The sequence below is a fragment of the Crotalus tigris genome, unplaced genomic scaffold, assembly GCF_016545835.1.
Source record: "Crotalus tigris isolate CLP2741 ecotype Arizona unplaced genomic scaffold, ASM1654583v1 scf7180000020608.1315917, whole genome shotgun sequence".
NCBI lineage: Eukaryota > Metazoa > Chordata > Lepidosauria > Squamata > Viperidae > Crotalus > Crotalus tigris.
Genome location: NW_024098104.1, coordinates 351,919 through 370,904, shown reverse-complemented (window position 1 = coordinate 370,904; position 18,986 = coordinate 351,919). Strand labels below are relative to the sequence as shown.

The window sequence follows — 18,986 nt, the reverse complement described above, 5'->3', positions numbered from 1 at the left end:
GATACGCATGTAGCTTGGCTCACTTACAGGAGTTATCTCCCCAAAGAATTCTGGGCCATCCCCTCAGTTGCCGCACCTCGCTCTTATCTGTGTACTTTTGAACCCGGTATACATAAAAAGGCCATGTCAGCTACTCAGAATTGGCCTTGGCTGCAACAGGCAAGCTCTCCCTCCCTATCAAATTTTAATTTCAACCAGGAGAAAGCCAGCGAGCCAAAACGCTTCACTCGGCTGGCTGCAGGCAGTCTTCACACTTACAACCTCCGTCGGGACCAGAAATTCCAGTTCTTAAGTCAGTCAAGCCCAATTTTATGACCTTGTGGCTGTGGTCATTAAGCGAACCTGGCTTCCCCCATTGCTTGTTGGAATCCGGCTGGGGCGATCGCACGTGGTGATCGCGTGACCCCGGGATGCTGCCACTGTCCTAAACACACCCCGGTTGCCAAGCGCCCAGTTTTCCGATCAAATGGCCATGAGGATGCCGTGTCATGAGTGCGAGGGCCGTCTGTAGGTCACTTTTGTTTCAGTAACTCTGAATGGTCACTAAATGGATGGCCGTAAGTCAAGGACTACCGGGACAAGTTAGGTAAATGGGGTCAGCTAATCAGTTTGATTAGCCAAATGCTGCAATTGGTACCAACTCTGCCAATTTGCAACAAATGGCAACTGCTGATTGGCATCACTGATTCCAGCATGGCCCACCCGTCTTTTTGCCTCCCTCCAGGGACTCCTCAGAGCTGCGAGCCGTGAGACCAAGGCTGGGCCTGCCATATCCAGGGGCAGTCTAGCTCTGGGCACTTGGTGTGTGTTTGGGGGTGTGAGAAAGCTCCCTTCATGGGTCCTCCTTAGAAAGCATCCTGGAAGCCCTAACCGGGCTCTCTCTTGACCCTCCCTCTTGGAAATGTCCTGGAGGGCTGCCTTTAGAGGATGGGGGGGGGATCTGTTAAGTCTCCCCCCTTCCTCAGTCCTTCCTGGCTTCCCCCCCCCCCCAGCCATGCAAAACGCCGAAGACAGCCCAGCGGCCATCCCAGGAGGCTGAAAATCTTCTATTAGAGCATTCATTATAAAGCCCCCTTTAAGAGAAGAAAAGAGAGATGGAGGGAGGGAGGAGGGGTCCGGCGTGGCTGCTCGCATCTTTAATGCAAGAGATGGGGGCTCCGTTTGGCTTTCATCTCCAAGGGTCCCCTTGAGAATCTATTAGGCCCAATATAAATCGTCTCTCCCTCCCCCATCCCTTTTCTTCCTGCCCTCCCGGATCCCACTTTATTATGAAATAGCAACAAACAACGTCATGAGAGAGAGAGAGAGAGAGAGAGAGAGAAAGGAAAAACCATACAAATTCAAGTCCTCCTCCTCCTAAGTAGCCATTTACTCATTCAAACCAGAGAGATCCCCAAGAAGGTGGCAAAGAAACATTTCTAAAAAGATGTGTGTGTGTGCGTGCGCACGCGCAACTCTGATTTAATCCAGAAGGACCAAAAAAGACACACCTTAGCTTTGCTGAGTTTCACAGTCCTGCCTGGACACCTTTGGCTTAAAATCTGGACCAAGGAAGACAGCTGCTCTGTTTACCTGAACGGAAGGTGTTTCTTTTTGTTTTGTTTTCTTTGTTTGTTTTTCCTGCAGATACTTTAGCTTTAAAATTCTCATTTATGGAGAATAAGGCAAGAGCAGCCAAGGATTTCTGCTTAATTGGATTTTGGAGAACAGAGGAGGGATCTCTCAAATCCAAAAGCATCTCCCATTTCAGGTAAACCCTGTGCAGGTCCAGGCAGCCCTCGACTTGCCCCAGGTCATTCAGTGACTGCTCAGACTTAAGACGGCCCTGGAAAATAGCGACTCCTCACCGTTTTTCACATGACCGTTGCGGGCTCACGTGATCAAAATTCAGATGCCTGGCAACTGGCTCGCATTTATGACGGCTACAGTGGTCCCAGGGTCAAGCAAACACGTGATCCCCGGGACTCTGCGGCCGTCACAAAGATGAGTCAGTTGCCAACAGTCTGAATTTTGATCGCCACGGAGACTGCTGCAAGGGCTGTGTGAAAAATGGCCCTAAGCCGCGTTTTTCAGTGCCATCGTAACTTTGAAAGGTCACTAAATGAATTGTTGTAAGCCGAGGGCTGGCCGTGATAGGTTTTCTCCCATTCGCTTTAACAGGAAAAAAGTTTCGCATTTTTATACCCTTCAGCAGTAGTTACTAAGCCACCTAGCCCTCTTTTTTTATCAAACAGATTCATGGGGAGGGGGGGAAAGCAAGAATAAGGTCTGGCTTATATTTAGAAAAACAAAACCCAAAAAAAAAAAGAACCGTCTTTTTTGGAAAAACCATCCCTGGTTATAAATCACAGGTGCCGGGATTTATATAAGCTGGGCAATAAATCAAGATGGAGAAACCACAATGGCTAAGTTCATACAACACGTGAAGTCAAAATTCCTTTTATGGCTAAACCTGGGATGTTACAACTGGAGCTGCATTTTCACAAGGTGGAAAGAAGACCACACATTGTGCCCTTGGCAGGAAACGATGTGTTGCGTCTTTGTGTTAGGTGAAACAACTGTCCAGAGACGCTGCCGCCGGCCTCATTTCTCCAGGCTGAGCCTGCCCAGGACCAGAGTTTTGTTATCCTAAGCTGAGATTAGGGGTTGTGAGAGACTGTGAACCCAACTGGACTTTCTTGAGGATGTGATGCACAGAAAATGCACAAAAGGATCTTTTTCTCCCATTCACAGCTACTCTAAAGAACTTGAATACAGGTGGTCCTTGACTTATGAGCACAGCTGAGCGCAACATTTCTGTTGCTAAGTGAGACACTTGTTAAGTGAATTCTGCCCCAATTTACGACTTTCCTTGTCATAGTTGTTAAGTGAATCACTGTATTTGGTAAGTTAGTAACACGGTTGTTAAGTGAATCGGGCTTCCCCCATTGACTTTGCTTGTCCGAAGGTCGCAAAAGGGGATCACGTGACCCCTGGGGACACTGCAACAGTCGTAAATACGAGTCAGTTGCCAAGCCTCTGAATTTTGATCATGTGACCCTGGGGATGCTGCAACCGTCGTAAGTGTGAGGAACGGTCCTAAGTCACCTTTTTCAGTGCCGTTCTAAATTTGAATGGGCACTAAATTAACCGTCGTAAGTTGAGGACTACCTGTAGAGCTCCATGGGGGATGATTACGGGCAGGCATTTATTTTCTAGCTGCAATTGTCCTGCGAGGTAGGACAGACTGAACAATGATGACTTTAGAAGGAGACCTTGTAGAGGCTCCCCCTCTGGGAGAAATTTCAACCCAGACTTTCTTGGTCTAATTCCGAGTCCAGCAAGGAGAAAACTTGCTATATATTCCTCTTCTTCAACCATCCTCCTATTAAGTCACCATCACCATCCTCCCTACACAGAAGCCACAGGGAACAAACTGCCAGCTCTAAAACCCGTACACAGCTATCTTTTAAATATCTCCTGGAAAAAAAAATCCGGAAAAATACGGCGAATGGGGGATGGGGTGGGGGGGGGAAATAAGAGGAAATATCCCCTCTCTCACCCCCAAAGTACACTTGGCCCACAAACAATGTCATATCCCCCTTCTCTGAGACTGTTTTTCACTCCAGTGAGGAACTTGTTCACCTCTGAAGAGTCTTTGAGAACTGGCTGGCATTCCCCAAAGTTTAATACCATCCATAAAGGTCCCAGAGGTGCTTTTTCAAAAGGTAATGGGACTCTGTCTCTACCTGGACTTTGCAGCTGGACTCTGTAAACAAAGTCCAGTTGCCTTTTGAAAAAGCACCTCTGGGACAGCCATGACCTGGATGACCGAAGATCTCCATAGAGGTCTATAAAGGTCTGCAAACGGTCCCAAAGGTCCTCAACGTTCCCATTTCTCCACCAACAGCAAGGCAATTAAGTACAGATACACACACACACACACACACACACACACACAGCTCCAGATTTACATTAGGCATTCCAATCACATCCACACCCCACACACACCCCCGCCCGGGCACAAACACGCAAACCAATGGGCTGCAATTCACAATCCGTTCCACTTTGTTGGATTTAATGGGACGGCTCGGGAGGAAATGTTCCAGGGAGCTGCAGCCATCCCACCTTGCACAGCTTTCCCAGCTGGAGAAAAGGCTGGCAAGGATTTAAAAACAGGAAGGAATCTTGCTGATCCCCAGATGGATGGATGGATGGATGGGTGGGTGGGTGGATAGATGATAGATAGATGATAGATAGATAGATAGATAGATAGATAGATAGATAGATAGATAGATAGATAGATAGATAGATAGATTCTTTCTCACAACCACAAAAATCCTCTCAGAGATTCTCCGGTTTGCCTTTCTGAAAGCCCATCTCTTTATGGGAAGAGGCAGGGGGCAAATAGGGGATGTGGGTGGGGGGATATATTTGCCAGGGAACAGAAAGACACACACGCTCCAAGGGGGAGAAGGGGGTCCCTGACCAACCCTAGCTAAAATCCCTGGTCTTTGGAGAGAAGAGAGACAAAAACTGCTGCCCTGGGAAATGAGAATTGGGCTATCCCGGGGCAACATTTCCAGAGCTCCGCCGAGGCTCCTTCTAAAAATCTTCACCTCCAGGGATGTAACAGCCATTAAACTTCCCATTTTTTTTTTCCGGAAAGGCACCTCTGCCGAGACAAACTTCGGCTTTACACGGACGCGCGAAGGGAAGGACCCCCCCCCCCAAACGCATCCCATTCCCAATCCCGCCGGCCCTCCAGCCCAGCCCCTCTTTGGCCCCAGAGAGAGAAAGAGAGAGAGAGAGACGGAGGGAGGGAGGGAGGTGGCGCCCAGAAGCCGCCTCCCCCCCCCCGTCCCTGAGTTGCTCTTCTCAACGCCTCGCCTCCCCAAGCGCACTCCAGTGGCAAATGGCATCAGCGGAAGAAGACAAGGGAACCAGGGAGTGAATGAAGGGATGAATGAATGACCGGGGAGCATTTCTGCAGGCCCACCAATGGAGCCTCAAAGCATTCACAAGGGCCGTCTCCCCTCCCCCCACTCCCCCCTCCCCAATTTCCACAGTACCTGCAGGGTGTTCTCCAGCGTTTTTCAGGCTGCCGCTCTTCAGCTCTTCTTCTCTTCCCCGCGTCCAAACAAGCGACCACCGCCGATTAAATCCTTAGGAACGAGGGAGAGGGGGATGAGTAGGGAGTAGCAGAATCGGCATACAGCTCTGCTCTGCTCTCCTTCCTTCCTTCCTTCCCTCCGTAAGCTCTTTGGAGGTCTTCCAACAGATATTATTCACAAACCGCTGGAGACAGCAGGTAATTAAAAAAAAAAAGCCCCCCGTAGCATCCAGTTTGAAATGTTAATGCCGGTGGTTAAGAAGTGGCGGATGTGTGTGCGAGGCGATATGTGTGTGTGAGAGCGCGCGCGCGCATGCAGAAGAGGGGATTTGATGGGTTGGCTGCAGACTGCTAAAAGTAGAAGAGAGGTGTGGGGGGGGAGGTAAAGAGCCGGAGGGGAAGGAAGGGAGCGCGGGGGGGGGGCTTCTTCGCACTTCGGCTATAGAGACATCAGGATCTCCGACGCGGCTGCCGCTGCGTTTCAAAGGGAGGCAACGACGACACTGCGCGCTGCTTTCTCTCGAGTGGGTGGCAGCTTTGCCAACGTGTGACGGGCGATCTAAGCTCCCAACCACCTCTCTCTGTGTGTGTGTGTGTGTTTGTGTGCTTGTGCCAAGAATAGCAATCAGAAATCAAGGCAGCCCACGGTGCGTCGGGCTTGGGGGCGTGAGGAGTGCAAGCGGCGGTATAGGAAGGGGGGGTCAAAAAGGCTGCAGAGTTGTTTAAACCCCCCCCCTTCCTCGTTCAGCATCAAGGTGAACGCCACAATGAAAGAGGAAGAGCGGGGAACGGCGTGCGCAACTGAACGGGGAAAGGCGAGTCGGGGAGAATGAAAAGGACCGCAAAAAAAACGAGAGTCGAGAGCTGAGCAATTCCCACCGCCTTTTCGTGGCTCGCTACGCCCCTCCCTCGCCTTGAAATCCAAGCCCGGGAGGGGGGGCGGAGGGATGGAGGAGAATTGCGGGAAGGCCAAAGAGCGGCTCTCGAGGGTCAGCGGGGTCCCGGACCTGGGGGGCGGCGGGAGGAGAGGGGTGGGCCCATCCTGGGGGAGGAGGGCACGGCGCACCTGGAGCTGTGCATCGCTTGGACAGCTGCAGGCAGATCAAGCAGGCAGTGACTGACGCAGCTCGGATCTCTGAGCTGGGGGGGGGGGACGTGGGAGGGGGAGGGAAGCTGTGCAGGCAGGGTCCTGGCAAATGAGAGTCGATGGCATCTGATTTCCCCGGTGTGGAGGCTGGGTTCTGGAGTGGCAGGAGAAAGGAGGCTGGGAGGGGGAGGGAACAAAGGAAGCCTCCGTCCCTTTGACAGCCGGGACGGGATGCAGGAAGGGGGGGGGGAAATGATCCCCTCCGCTCCCTAGAGGCTGGGCTTCCTCCCCAGCGGATCCAAGCCCAGCCAAATTGGGCAAAAAAGGCTTTCTTCCCCCACTGTCGACCTCTTGACCCAGGGGGGTGATTCTCCCACGGGGGGGGGGGGGAATGGAACAGGCTCTATCACCCCAGGTAGTCCTTGCAGAGGTACCGGTAGCTCACCCGTCGTCGTTTAGTGGCAGGACTAAAGCCATAGGAGACCCCTGATCGAGAGGGTCACCATCCTCACCATCCTCTTCTTCACCAGCCTTCCTGCCCTTCCTCCAAGGAAGGGGGCGACCCTGTCCATCTCCCCAATCAACCCCAGAGCCCCAGGAGGGCCAACGAATGAGGGGAACCTGGGTTCCCCCAGGTCCAAATCCAACCTGCTCGCTTTAACCACTGCCCTCTGCTACCCCCCCCCCCCACACACACACAGAGTGCTTTTTGGAGTAACAAAGACCAAGGGGCTGAAGGGCAGGGGGGAGGGGGGAGGGATAGAGATTTACAGTTCTAACCAGCCCCAAAGCGGACAGTCTCCAGATGTGCTGGAATTAAAGAGGATGCAGCACAGAAGGATAAGAGCTTCGGGTCTGCAAAGTATTAAGGGATCACTGACTGACATTGAGATGCTACAGACATCCAAGCCTGGAGATGCATCAGACAGAAGCCTCACGGTCCACGGCCAACAACAGAGCTTGAGCTGGCTGGGGATGTGGGGGGGGAGGGAGGTTGGAATCCATCCCATTCACAGATAAGGAGAGCTGGGTCAGAGTCAGTCCTCAAGGACCTGGAGACTAAAACACAGGAAGACTGAAGAACGGCTGCGACCAGTCTGGGGGGACATCGTAGCCATTTGAGGGGCTGCCACAAAGAAGGGGGGGGGTCAACCTAATCTCCAAAGCACCAGAGGGCAAGACAAGAAGCAACGGATGGAAACTAAATCCGGGAGAAAAGCAGTGTGGAACTAAGGAGAAACTTCCTGACAGTGAGGACAATTAAGGCTTGCCTCCAGGCTTCATCACTGGAGGTTTTCAAGAAGAGACTGGACAGCCTCTTGTCTGAAATGGTACAGGGCTCCTGCTTTGTCACTTAGCGAGTGGTCATTAAGCAAAACATCCCACTTATTACAGCAGTTCTGGTTGCCTTAAGTGAACTGCATGTGGTCGTGAAGAGCAATGTCACGTGACTGCGACTTGTGCCTGCTGGCTTCTGCATGGGCTCCGCCGGTTGGAAGTTAACAGGGAAGGCCACAAGCGGCGATCATGTCACACTGAGATGCTAAAAGGCCGCAACTTTGAGGACTGCCGGCCACAAACTTCCTCCTTTGGCACCATCGTAACTTTGGTCCCTGAATGAGTGTTCACCAAGCGAAGACTGCCTGCATTAAACAGAAGGCGGGAAGGCCAGGCCCAGAAACTCAGACCTGTTGTCTGGTGAGGACTGGGGGAAGCCCTTTCCCCAGGCTACAGAGTTCCCCTCCCCCAACCCCCCTCCCCGATTCTCCAAACCCCGAAAGAAGCTAAGCAGCAAGGAGCCCTGGGGAGCAACACGGGCTACAGGGTGACCAGACGCCCTGCAATCGATCACCCCACGGTGGGCACCAAAGGAGCAACAGAGAAGATCCAGAAAGGGGCGCTGGGGAGAAGAAGGAAGACCACAGATCAGGGAGGAAGACAGCCCCCCCCCTTTGCAGCTGACAAGAGGCAGGGAAGAGGAGAGCAGAGGTCCAAGACGGGAAGCAAGCCACGGTGACCCCATGGCCAGCAGGCTAATGAGGTGGAACACACGCGCACACACACAACGCTCTGGAAAGGAGCAGGATTTCCCGACTGGAAGGCTGCTTCTCCTTCCCTTCTTCCCCAGTGAGACGGCCTCACATTTTGCACCAGGCTGTCCTTGGAGGAGGCAAGACTGATGTGGTTCCTCCGCAGACTGATTCCAAAGCTTTCTCCCCCCCCCTCCCTCTTCTCCTTCCTGCCGTGACCGAGGGGGGATCAAGCCCGCAGAGCCCTTGCTGGGGTCAGCCTCTCCGGTTTCCATGGAAAGAGTGAATGTGAGCCCCTCCCCACGGTTTATTAGAATTCCTTTTATTCTGATGGCTGAGGGGGGGGAGCAGAGCAGACGGCTTTCATGTGGCCCACAGGAGAGGCAGAGGAAGGTCAAGGCAGGGTGGGAGGGGAGGTCTCCTCTCAAGGAGAAGACAAGCCGGGTGGGTGGGTGGGAGGGGGCTGTTTGGGGATTCAATTTCCATGCAGGCTGCTGCGAGCTCTGAGGAAGCCACTTAGGAAGGCCTTGATTCTGAACAGATGTTGCAAAGAGACCCACCAAGACATGCAAAGCCAGGCACAATCTGAGCTGCCTGTGTTTCTCCCCCTTTCTAGCCAAGAAAACGGGGTAGAGGGGCTTCTGCAAAGGGGAGGACATTTCAGACCCCCCAGGACCCCAAGGAAAAGGCATCCTTATCTGCTCACAACCTAGCTCCCCAGCTGCCCAGGGGAGGCTGCGCTCTTGGGGACAGGCAGCTGCCAAGAACAGCTGGGCAACTCTTGGGGAGCTGAAGACAGAGTCTGGTAAAGGCAGTGGTGGGTGAGGGGGTGTGGCCACACAGAGGGGGCGGTGCCAAAGGAGGGAGTGGGCAGGGTGTGGATGAAAAGTCTGTAGCTCTTAACAATTTCTTCCTTCAGCTTAACAATGCTTTTTCTCGTCCGCAATGAATACTACTGAATAGGAAACTTCAACTTATGAAACTTCTTCAGTCTGAGGGTTACCAAGCACTGGAAAAGTCTCCAGGGAAGCTGCTCCATTTCCTGCGGCGAGCCGGAAGCACTGGAGACACCAGTTTCTGGCCAAAAAACCATTGCAAATCGTGGTCATGTGACCACAGAACACGGAAAACATCAGTCAATGAAGGCCGGTTGCCGAGCACTTAAAATTTGGTCATGTGACCGTGGAAGCAAGAACTTAGAACATCAAATCCAGGTCATAATACAACAGTTCATTTAGTGACGGTTCACAGTTACGACCTTTCAAGTGTCCTTACGATCACGTGATCAAAATTTGGACACTTGGCAACTGATTCACATTTATGACGGTCGCAGCGTCCCCAGCAGGGGTCACGTGATCCCCTTTTGCGGCCTTCTGACAAAGTCAATGGGGGAAGCCAGATTCACTTAACAACCAGGTTATTAACTTATCAACTGCAGGGATTCACTTAACAACCCTGGCAAAAAAAGGTCGTGAAATGGAGCAAAACTCACTTAACAAACGTCTCACCTAACAACAGAACTTTTGGGGTCAATTGTGGCCGTATGTCGAGGACTACCTGTACCTTTTGTGCGGGAGTCTGTCGTATTTTTGAACAGTCGCTAAATGATCAAGTCATAAGTCAAAGACTGCCTGTACATGCCCCGCAGTGGAAGGTTTCTGACGCAGACAGCAGCTGGTCAGTCAGTCAATCAGAGAAATCCACCATTTCTCCTAGCTTTTCTCGGCCCTCGTGAAGGTATTGTCCAGTATCAGCTTGAGGAGTTTTGCACGTCCACCTGTGCCCATTTCTTCCTGGACTCCGAATGAGGCTCTTGGTTTTATTTCAGCTCCTCCCTGTCGGCTACAAACCCGAGGAGGTATATTTCAGTGCTCTGGTAAATGGATCCCTGTCTGCCTCCAGCCCTGCTTCAGCACTCAACCGTTTTGAGCAGGCTTCCATTTAAATAAATTAACTTATGCAAACGAAATGGCTCTCCTTCTGACGACTCCGGGGAGGGGCCCAGCCCCCCGTGCCCTCAGGTGCTTCCAGCGGCTCATGCGCGAAATTGCTCACTGCCAAACGAATCCGTCCCAAAAAAGGGTAATTGCACTGTGGTCACGTTCTGCCGCCATCCAGGAGGCCTTTGGAGTCGTCCGCTAATCCTCGCCAGCCTCCAGGGAGGAAGGAAAGAGGCCTGCGCCAGAGAGCGATGGGTCCTCGTGGCAGGCGGGGGAGATTCCTGCCCTCCACCTGAAGGCCCGGGAAATGGGGCAGGGAAGGCCGGGTGAGCAGGACCAGGGCCCACAGCAGAGTTCGTGGTTTGTTCCTTACTGAGCCTGGGGCCCAAGAGAGGTCCTTCCCGCTGGGCAAAACACTGAAATATATTTGTTTATGTCAGGTTTTGCTTATCAGAAGGCCTCAAAAGGGGATCACATGACCCCGGGATGCTGCAATCGTCATAAATACGAACCAGTTGCCAAGCATCCAAATTACAATCAGGTGACCATGGGAATGCTACAATGGTCGTAAGAGCGAAAAACAGTCATAAGTCGGTTTTTGGTGCCCTTTTACAGTCACTAAATGAATGGTTGTAACTCAAGGACTATCTGTAGCTACAAAAGAAAACATAGATCCCTTTAAGCTGCTCTAAAAAAGGGCAGGAGTGCCTTTCCACACCTGAAGGACCGCACGGGAACTAACCCAGAGGTGCTTGGGGGTACTATCACACCCTTTGCAAGGCGAGGCCTTGGGGAGGAGAAAGAGGCCCTTAATCTCAAAGGAGTTTGGGGGTCTTAACCGGTGTAACCCCCCCCCCGGGGGTCTCCTCAAAAGCAAGTCCTCCTGAGTCCAATTGGTCTTATTGCAGGCGAGCAAAGGATGACGCAGAGCGGGACCAAACGGGGCCGCCTGGCTTGTGTGCATTTTTCAAAACGATCCTTGCTACAGCAATCGCCACGATGATTATTTAAACCGGGACCTGCTCTGGAGTCCACCGACAGAAGAAATGGCAGGAAATCAATACCTTCCCCAATTGCATGTTGAAGGCCGGGGAGAGAAGGGCACTTGGCCACGCGGGCGATTGGGAAAAGAGGAAAAGCAACTTGGTTGGGGGCTGCCGTCAAGGAGCCCTCCCCCCCATCGCCTGACCCACAATTACAAACAAAAACACCACAGCTGCCAATGCATTCCCCCCTCCCAAAAAAATAATCATGCAAGACGAACGTGGGCATAAAGGCATGTGCATGTACAGACATGCATCACCAGGAAACTGACACTTCGTTTCATCCTTCCTCTGTTTTTCTGCCCCCTCCAGATTTCAGAAACTGGTGGCAGATTTGGCATCCGTTTCCCGCCCCCGCCCCCTTCATTTCTCTTTCCTCGTCTGTTCCTGCCTCTCCTACCAAAGACAGGGCTGCCTGTCTTCCCCCCCCCCCCCCAGATGGAGGCTGAGGTGCAAAAGAGCCACCTTTTATTCCGAGCACGGCACTGCTCGGAGCAATTAGCAAGGAGCTGGAAAACCAGGCGCACAGCAGATAGGACTGGATCCATCAAAAGAAGAAGGGAGGCACATCAGGGAGTTTCGGGGGAGGGAGGGGGGGAAATGCTACCGGAGGGGGGGATGGGAGGCAATGACAGCCATAAATGACTCTGGCAGCAGTTGCCTGCCAGCACAAACACCTTCTGTCTAGCGCGACGTATTGAAGCTAAATGTCCCCCTCGGCGTCCAATTTTAAGACCAGCTCCTTCCCAACCTCATCAAGCCTTCAGAAATGGAGCTCCTGGCTGGGGGACCCCCTCCTGGGACCGGCGTTGCCCCAGACCTTCTCCGCATTAGCAGTGACCTTGGCCAAGAGACATGTCTTCATGCACACACGACGCATGAAGGGCTTGTCCGCTGCACCCCTCTCGTGCTAGGAAAAGGGGGGGGCAGGGTCTTTAAAGGTAGCCCTCGACTAACGACGGTTCATTTAGTGACTCTTTGAAGTTACAGCGGCACTGAAAAAAGTGACTTACAACCGTTTTTCGCACTTAAGACTGTCGCAGCCTCCCCAGGGTCACGTGATCAAAATTCAGAGGCTTGGCCACTGACCCGCATTTATGATGGTTGCATCATCCTGGGGGCCACGCGATCCCCTTTTGCGACCTTCTGACAAGCGAGGGCAATGGGGGGAGCGGGATGCATTTAAAAAACCATGTTACTAAGATAACAGCTGAGGTGATTCCCTTAACAAACGTGGCGAGAAAGTTTGTAAAACGGGGCAAAGGTCACTTAACCAATGTCTCACTTAGCAACAGAAATTCTGGGCTCAATTTTGGTCGTAAGTTGAGGACTACCTGCACTTCCTTGGCCCAACTCTGAAAAAAAAAACACTTGTAGCCCTTCCTTGTTGGGGAACCCCCCCTCCTCTTTCTAATTTTCCCCTCTTCCCCCCCCCAATAAATTCCCAGCTGTGCAAAGAGAAAAAGGGGGGAAAGGAGGATTCGAAAAGCGGTGTAAGAAATAGGAAAAATTCCTCCGGCTACGGAAAACCCTTAGGAGATCCTTCCCCAAGGCCACAGGGAAGAGAACGGTTAAACACCATACTTTCTAGCAGTTACAATGATTCTTTTCCTACTGCTACAGCACTTATTTATTTTTTTAAAGCAAACATAAATAAATATGAATCCCAAAGAGCAGATTTCATCTGGGCATCGCGTCTCAGCAGAAAAACTCCATGCCCCTCTCTTCCAAGTCCCTTTGTTAAGAGGCTGGACCCCAGCCAGCCAGTTTCACCAATGCCCCCAAATTGAAAAATGGCAATTCTGCATCTTGCTCGGGATGTTGGACTTAGGAGATGCCCCTGGCACACAAAAGCCTCTTCTCTGCACAGCTGGCCCTTTGGGTGAATTTCCGCTTCTGTTTTCATTCTCAGAAGCCTTTCATTGTAGCATCTCAACAAGGCCACCGACTGGAACTGCTGCTGGGAGAGAAAGTGGATTTCCTTGTGGCCCTTGATTGAGGCCAGGACTCAACACTACAACTCTTTCCATGAAGGTTTGGATTACAACTAACGCTCTTCACTGACCTGGCCAGTGAGAAGATGGGAAAGGTGGTCCATGCCATTTTGAAGAACATCTACTAGAGAAGGGTAATGTGAAAAAACAACAACTAGGCTTCGGCGGAGACATGATAGCATCTTCCAATACTTGAAGGGCTTTCACAGTGTCCATTGATTCTCCATAGCACCTGAGGGCAGGACAAGAAGCAACAGGTGGAAGCTCTGGAGAGGGGGATCCAACTTGTAAATAAGGAGGAATTTCCTGACAGAGAGAAGATGAAGCAGTGAAACCTTTGCCTCCTGGACTTATGGGTGCTCCATTGTTGGAGGTTTTCAAGGAAAGATTGGACAGCCTTTTGTCCAGGATGGTGGTGGTGGCCAGCACAGGAGCTATGGTGGCACAATGGTCAGAATGCAGTATAGCAGGCTAACTCTCTGCTCACTGCCAGGAGTTCGATCCTGACCGGTTCCAGGTTGACTCAGCCTTCCATCCTTCTGAGCTTGGTAAAATGAGGACCCAGATTGTTGGGGGGCAAGATGCTGACCCTGTAAGCCGCTAAGAGAGGGCTGTAAAGCTCTGTGAAGCAGTATATAAGTGCTATTGCTATTGTTATGGTATAAAGACTCCTGTGTTGAGCTAGAAGACGTTCAAGGTCGCTTCCAGCCCTATGATACTCTTCGCCTGGATGTGTCCTGTTCCAAAATCTGCTCCAAGATTGGACTCTGCCAAGGCCCTTCCTCCCAGCTTTGCTTTCCAACATTCTCCTTCATCCCGTTTCTGGAATCTCTCGCCTTTTACTTCCAGCCCTGCCTTCATGCCTTCCACAGGCTCAACAAAATCAGCAGGAAGGGAATGGCCCGTTGCATGTCTCGCTTTCTCACAATTGGGCGAGTCGCCACAGGCTCCTTTCCGTGGCATCTGCAGAGGAAGGCAAGGCAGTGTCCCCACCTGGCCCCAATTTCCAGAAGACTTTGCCCCTCTCCCCTCACATCCCCCTTCAGCAAAGGAACCGCAGGACGCAAACATTTCTCTGGCGCATGATTAGAGGCTGATTGCTAATGGTTGCTTCTCCACCCAATGAGGAATGATTTTGGCAAGAAAATTTGGAATAATAGCTCACACGAATGTCTTAGCAGCTGCAGAAAACACACAAAGGCCGAGGAGGGAAGGAGGTGGGGAAGAAAAGACTTCCACATCTTTTTAGGATCAGCGTCATGTATTTGTTTCCCTCCAGATTTAACGCACTAGAAAGGGGTTGACTCAACACTTCCTAACAACAGCCTTGTGGAGTGGCGAAGCTGGGCCGTCGTTTCTGGATCACGCGATAAAACTTCCAGAATGCAGGGATGAAAAAAGAATTCAGCTGGGTCAAACTGAATTTCTGCACGATCCAGTCTCCAGCAGTGGCCAGCAAACAGGTTCCAGGAAATAACAAGAATATGGCTCAATCAGCCTTCTATTTAGAATAGAGCTGGAAGGGACCTTGGAGGTCTTCTATCCCAGCCCCCTGCTCAAGCAGAAGAACCTACCATTTCAAATAAGTGACTGTCTAGTCTCTTCTTAAAAACCTCCAGCGATGGGACTTCTTGCATCTGGTATCTAAAGCTCAGAAGGAAGGGATGGAAACGAATCAAGGAGAGAAGCAACCTAGAACTAAGGAGAAACTTCCTGACAGTTAGAACAATTAACCAGTGGAACAACCTGCCTCCAGAAGTGGTGAATGCTCCAGCGCTGGAAGTTTTTAAGAGACTGGACAGCCATTTGTCTGAAATGGTATAGGGCAGGGGTGTCAAACTTGCAACATCACGTGATGTGTCGCGAAAGTATCACGGCAATGGGCTGGGCGCAGTTTCACTATGATGCATCCGACCCGCGGGCCAGCAGTTTGACACCTCTGGTATAGGGTCTCCTGCTTGAGCAGGGGGCTGGACTAGAAGGCCTCCAAGGTCCCTTCCAACTCTGTTATTCTGTCACTGTTATTCTGCCAAGCCAACAGCAGCAAAGGGGATAACTACTCCACTGGTGCAAAACCATGGAGTGGAGCTGCAAAGAAGCAGGTAACCAGCTCAAGGGGAAAGGAAGGGCCTCAGCACCCCATTAGCCCACCTCTGAAGGACACTCAAGAGATTCACGGGGGAGATCAGCCTCCGAAGGGGGAAGGCTTCTGGAGGGATCTGCAAGCCGTCTGGCCAATTTATGTACCAGCATGTAATGCACACGGTTAGAGGCTGCCGTTGTGGAAATGTCAGAGTGCTTAGAAGTCATTAGCTGGGGAGACAGGGAGAGAGGAGACGAGGATGGGGAGAAGAGAGTGGATGGAACGATGAGGGAGGAACCGAGAAGGGGAAAATAATTAATTTTAAAGAATTGTTTAGCATCGGCCTCTCTTCTTTTCTCCATGCGGTTTGGGGATTTGGCACTGCTGCAGAGGAGAGAAAAGCGTGCAGAGCCAACAAAGGTGATTGGCAGCAGTTTCTCTTGAAGCCAATGAAAGAGGGAAAGACAGGAGACTTTCCTCCCCCCTCCCCCCCAATTTTATGAGTTTTAAAACCATCCAGCTATTTACTGACAGCTCTATGGTAGGGCTCCCAGCATCTCCCAATCCCTGGCCTCTGAATCTTATTAACGCCCCCGTGATTTGTCACTGGGGTTTGGGGCTAATCAATTTAACACCATTAGACAGAGGAAGGGAAGAGCTTTAGGCTCGGCTGATGGTGAGCCCAGAAAATCTTTAGTGGTGTTCAAAATTGTTGGTTTGACAGGAGGAAGGAATGTCTGGATAAACCCCTCTGGGTTTAAGCCAGGGGTCTCCAACCTTGGCCACTTGGCGATGCTGGCTGGGGAATTCTGGGAGTTGAAGTCCACAAGTCTTTAAGTGGCCAAGGTTGGACACCCCTGGCTTAAGCAGTTCAGGGATGAAGAGTTGACTCAAAGGAAGTTCTCCAGTCAACTTCTTCCGCCACTGCTGGAAGAGTCCATTTCCTACCCTGATTTGGAACTGGTTCATCAATTCCCTTCTCTCCCTCTCTCTCTCCCTCTCTCTCCGTCTCCCTCTCCCTCTTTCCCCCCCCCTCTCTCTTAAAAAAATGAATTCTCACGTCCCATAAGTAAGCCCCAAAGCATTTTGGAGAGCATGCACAATGAGTCAGGAGGGCCTCTGAAGGCAATCACCACGCCCTTTCTTATCTCAAGCATAAATTTGCCCAGTCTTGAATTTCTCAAACAGGTGAAATGTGCTGTTTCAGAGCTACCACTGAAGGCAGTGGCTTTTTCCCTACCCAAGCGGATTAACACACACACCACACACACACACACACACACACACACACACACACACACTCACCACCAACTTTCAAACATGAAATATGAACCCTGCCGGTTCAGGAATGGGAAGGGTACGGTTTTGATTAAAAGAAGCAAAAAGCCGTGCATTCCGCACTCGGTGGACATTTCGGCCCCCAGTGACTCCGATGCCCCCCTCCCCAAGGTCTCCTTTGTGTGGTCTGTCAAAGCCAGCATTATCCCCGTAGTAATCTTAACAAAGAGGGGACAACTCCCCCCCCCCGGATTCCATAACTATATGATGATTTATTCAATTTACGTCCTGTGTTTCCGTCAAAGCAAAACACAGCTTGAAGCAGCGAACAAGAAAGAACAAACAAAATACACAAGAACCAAGGAAAAAAATGCAATTGACTACTACACCCCCACCAAGATTCTCATTCTTGATTGTGCTAAAGTGTGACAGAGCATTCAGAATTAGCTTTGATATGCACCGGAAAAATACCCATTGTTCTTAGGGGACCTCAAAGGCCAACCTGGTGCAGACATTGTATTAAGTGTGGCTGTAGCCATGGCTTGTCAACCACATATTCTCTGGACTTGCCAGGTTTTAAACCAGGTTTGGGAAAATCTCGGGCTGAGTCTATTAAGCCAACAACAAGCAAGCTTTATTTTGTTTCACTGTGTTATATAAATCTGGCAGAACACACTTCAGCAGGTCAAGATACGTAAATATGTTGTGCAAACACCCTAACCAAGTTAATTAGCCCCAATCATTAACCCAGATGGAATCAGTAAACCCAGAAGATTATAGCTTTAGGCTGAGTCGCTGAAGCCTGGCTAACTCTTGGAAAATAGCAATTGTCCAGACAAGGATGACTTGGGTCAGGTGCCTCTTCCAAAGATACTATCACGTGTTTCAAACACCTCGAGATGCTCAACTCCACTGTAGATCTCAGGATTGTGAAGTGTCAAGCCATCCAGTGGCCACCATTTGCCTACGATTTATGGAACCAACCATAGCTGCTTGGTTCACACGTTGGTAAGCTGTAAAACATGATTTACAAACCACAATCTGGGGAACCCCACAGCATCATGAACCAAAAGTGAATCCATGACCTTGCAGATTCCTTCCACCAATGCCAAGATTTGGCTACATGAGCTGGCATGCCCCAAAGGCGATATCCACAAAGGCCACAGATATCCAACCACGGCAACTTTAACACTTGCGGACTTCAAGTCCCACAATTCCCGCTGGGAAATTCTGGGAGTTGAAGTCCACAGATCTTAGAAGTTGCCAAAGGTTGGGCACACCTGACTTAGACAAATTATTCTTTAAAAAGCTACAATAGTCCAGAGGCTGGTTTGGCCACTGGTATCCCCAATTCTGGTGAATAAATCAGAATTCTGGCGCACGGCGCTTTTTCCTGCATTAACCCTGTCCTGGCTTCTGCCTCTTGGACACCTCGGAGTGTGGAGACATCTGAAGGGTCAGCTTGGAGAAAGACCCTCGATCTAAGAGTCACTCATACTTTGTAGGGTGGATGTCTGGGGAATCCCCCCCTTTTTGCTTTAAGGCAAAGTCCCCGCCGTCAATGGTCTGAGCTCCGACGTGGGTGGCTGGCCAGCCCCGTGTCCAACGGCAACAGATGCTGCCTCTCAAACTTGACTTGAAGCAAGCCAGATGCCGTTGCCTGGCGCCTGGCAAGAGGCAGGAGCTATTTCGGTGGCTGCCCCCTCCTCGCCTGCCAAGAAGGGGGAGAGAACACAGTAAGGTCATCTTGAAGAAGCCTCACAAACACAATCCGAACAGAGTCACTTCGCCTTGGCTCCCCTCGCAAGGGTTGTCAGCCCTCTGGCTGTTAACCTTGACAGCTGATCAATACATCTGTAATTGATTGTTATTGGCTGTCTCGGCACAGCTTGGGCATCCAGATTGACTGCTGCAAACCTTGATTAGCCGGGACCGCCAGTACACAAGGGTAAAGCCTTCCCTACCACGGCCACATCTGAGGCACCCAGGGGAAGGAGGCTGGCGGTCTTCCGGGCAGGGTGGGATGGAGGGTCCGAGGGAGGCGCTCAGCAAAGGGTCAGACCAGGGGAAAAAAGATATTAGCCATGGGCGAAGCCATTAGGGGATTGGAAGCTAAAACGTGGGAAGAACGTTGGCTGGAATTGGGTATATCTAGTCTAGAAAAAAGAAGGACTACAGGGGACATGATAGCAGCCTTCCAGTATTTGAGGGGCTGCCCCAAAGAAGAGTTGGGGGTCAGTCTATTCTCCAAGGCACCACAAGGAAGGACAAGAAACAACGGATGGAAACTAATCAAGGAGAGAAGCAACCTGGAATTAAGGAGAAACCTCCTAACAGTGAGAATAATTAACCAGTGGAACAACCTGCCTCCAGCATTTGTTCATTTAGTGACCGTTCAAAGTTACAACGGCATTGAAAAAAAGTGACGTCAGACCATTT

General features: G+C 51.1%; 1 protein-coding gene across 5 annotated transcripts in view; it reads right to left on the bottom strand.

Moving 5' to 3' along the window:
- RAI1 (retinoic acid induced 1) overlaps positions 1-18,986 on the bottom strand; it is a 90,266-nt gene that overhangs the window by 57,029 nt on the left and 14,251 nt on the right. For 3 of the 5 annotated variants that reach the window (XM_039367971.1, XM_039367976.1, XM_039367969.1), the window contains exon 2: positions 5,052-5,144. The exons of 1 other annotated variant lie outside the window; for it this stretch is intronic. The gene's annotated coding sequence lies outside the window, so the exon portion shown is untranslated. Of the gene's footprint in view, positions 1-5,051; positions 5,441-18,986 lie in introns of those variants that run through there. One more of the 5 variants, XM_039367970.1, reaches the window with a different exon arrangement.